Source organism: Rana temporaria, chromosome 4 (assembly GCF_905171775.1).
Source record: "Rana temporaria chromosome 4, aRanTem1.1, whole genome shotgun sequence".
Lineage (NCBI taxonomy): Eukaryota > Metazoa > Chordata > Amphibia > Anura > Ranidae > Rana > Rana temporaria.
In genome coordinates, this window is record NC_053492.1 from 54537279 (window position 1) to 54540246 (window position 2968).

The 2968-nt window shown below is 45.5% G+C and overlaps 1 pseudogene; it reads left to right on the plus strand.

Annotated features, from left to right (window-relative positions):
• Window positions 1-1894: 1894 nt before the first annotated feature.
• On the plus strand, window positions 1895-2071 carry LOC120938634 (annotated as a pseudogene).
• Window positions 2072-2968: the final 897 nt, after the last annotated feature.

A 2968-nucleotide genomic window follows, 5' to 3' on the forward strand; every position in this document is an offset into this window, starting at 1 on the left:
GGAGAATGGCAAGTTTGTGCTGTTCCTGGGCGGAGGATCTCTGACAATTTGATCCTCCTAAGGGATTTTATATATTATACCCAGTGCAATAATATGCCTTTGGCAGTGGCAAGCATTGACTTAGAAAAGGCTTATGATCGGGTAACACATAAGTACCTGTTTACAGTACTAAGGCAGATGGGGGTGCCTGACGATTTTGTTAAAATGGTGGAGTGTTTGTACCAAGGCATTAGCAGTCAGGTCCTGGTCAACGGGAAGTTGTCAGGGGAGGTGGAGGTGAGGTCGGGGGTAAGACAGGGGTGTCCTGTGTCGCCTGTTGCCTTCATCTGTGCGATTGAGCCTCTCTTGAGGCATGTTGCGCGGGACAAGTGCTTCAGGGGAGTATTTGTGCCAGGTTGTGGGAATGAACCAGTTAAGGCCCTCTGTTACATGGATGACGTCAATTTTCTGTGTAACACGGCAAGATATCTGATGAGGGCAGAGCTTCAACTTGGCATTTTTGGGGCGGTCTCTGGACTGCGTGTCAACTGGGGTAAGAGTAGTGTGTGTGTCCTGAGTGGCACATGCGATACATCTAAAAGTAAGCTGAAGACTGTGCAGGAGGTGGTTGTATTAGGAGTGCATTTTGAAAGGGAACTGACAAACCAAGTCAACACGTCCAAATGTGCTGAGAAAATTGAGAGGAAGTTAAGTCTATGGAAAACCAGAAGGCTATCTTTGTCTGGGAAAACCTTGATTGTTAAAGCGGTGATCCTTCCTTTATTGCTTTATTGCTCTGTAGTTTTCCCACCAAATAAGAGATGGGTACAGAAGATCACAAGATCATTGTTTGTTTTCTTTTGGGGTTCCAAAATGGAGAAGGTGTCTAGGGAAGTGGTGACAAAGTGTATGCAGCTGGGTGGACACAATTTTCCAAATGTTGGCCTCTTCCTTGAAGTCCAGTGGTGGTTGGTCCACCTCAGGACTTTTCACGCGGGAGGGAAAGCAGCAGCCTTAATGCGTTATTTGATTGGATGGCCCTTGCTAAAATGGGGGTGGTGTGAAAGAGATCTCACAAGACCTATGTCCCTGATATTGCCAGTGTATTATTTAAAAATGTCAAGTTTTTTTCTGATTAATAAGTTACAGGAGCTGGGGGAGGGAGCTCGTAAAAAAGAGTCCTTATGGTTGTGGTTAAGGAGAGGTGAATTGCCAACCAATATTTTTGGTCTAAGCCTTAGAAAAGCTGAACGCTGCTGGAAAAGTTTATTATTTAAAGGTGTGACCAATAAACAGCGGGAGGTGGTGTGGTTAGCGTTTCACAATTGTTTGCCCACAATGTCTTTTTTAAAATCCAGAGATCTGGTAAGGAGGGAAGTATGCCCTAGAGATGGGTGTATGGCAGATGAAAGCGTGAGGCATGTTTTTTGGGAGTGCAGTTTTGCTGTAAAAGTGTGGACGCTATTGCATGGCTTTGTGAGAAGAGTGGTGGAGGTGGATGTTGTGTCACTTGAGAAATGTGTTTTTGGGTTGGTGGAAGGAAGCAAGGAAAAGCAACGTAAGATGTTTGTCGTGTCTGCAGTGATAAAAGAAGCGATGTGGGAAACGCGGTGTGCTTTTGTGAAAAAGAAAATGGTGCTAACTGAGAAAGATTGTGTTGATTGGGTGATGGCAAAAATGTTTTATGTTCTGATGGTGGAAAGGAGGAGAATGGGAGAGGAGGAGGCGAATGTGTTTTGGAATTTTGAGAAGTGGCGGGTGGGGGATGGATAGGATGTTTTGTTTTTTACTGTGTATGTTATTTTATTCTTGATTTTACCTTTTCTTATGTCCTGATACGCTAGTATGATGCAAAGAACACGGCTCTGGTGATGGTACGGGGTTGAGTTATGCCTAAGTCTGTGATTCAGTCTGAGTAGCGTTGAAAAAAAAAAAAAAATCTGTTCTTATCAGTTTAATATCTGATACGTCCCCTATCTGGGGACCATATATTAAATGGATTTTTAGAACAGGGAGATGGAAGAAGAGCTTGCTCTGTCCACTCCACGCATCGACCTGGTATTGCAGTACCTCCAGGACCTGTGCACCCCTCTCTTACGCAGTGTCAAAAAATAGATTTAACTGGAACATCATCCAACTTGTTTGTCTTGTGTCTTCTTGTTGCTGACAATGTTTCTTGCTTAAACTCGGTTCCGTGCTCTAATAAACTGGCATTTAACCCTTGTGTCTTTGGCAAGAAAGTGACAAGAAGCAATGAAGACAAATGCCACTACTTTATGAAGTTACCTATACAGCAACACCTAGATTTAGTCAGGGCATCCAATTTTCGACAAGTCAGCTAGTGTTCTACTCCTCGCTCTCTCTTTCCTAAGGCCCAAAATGAAGCCTTCGATAAGCAGTGACTACTCTGCTGACAAACAAGGGGGCTGAATTTGCTCCATTGCTGTGTGCCTTGCTGCATGCAGCAGCTAGCTAGAAAAGTCAGCTGTGGCAAGGGTTTTTTATTTTTATCCGGAGGATGCCTTAGTCTTTGACTCCCTCTAGTGGCCCTCGATTTTCTACCACGTTATGTTAACTAAGTCCACGTTATGCTAACTAGGAGGCCGGCCCATGCAAATGATTTTCCTTGTTGAACGTGCACGAGGAGCAACGAGAAGCACCTGAATGTGTGCAATTCTTATTTTGGGATGACTGAAGGTCATGATTGGGCTCCAGCAGTGTTGGGCAGGTGTCAGAAAAGGGTGGATTGTCCAGTAGACAGGGGATCAGGCCTGTAGACCAGCGACACCCGTCTGGCTGCGGATTCACACCTCCGGACAGCCTAGACTGGGGGGAAGGGTGATTGCCGGGTACAGGCAAATGGGCAACTCTCAGCGAGCCCTCCAGTGGGGCCAGAAAGCCGCTCGCTCGGAACAGAGAATAATTGGGTTATCGCTTCTCGGCCTTTTGGCCAAGATCCAGTGTAGTTCTGCTGCATTCGGTGATTAGC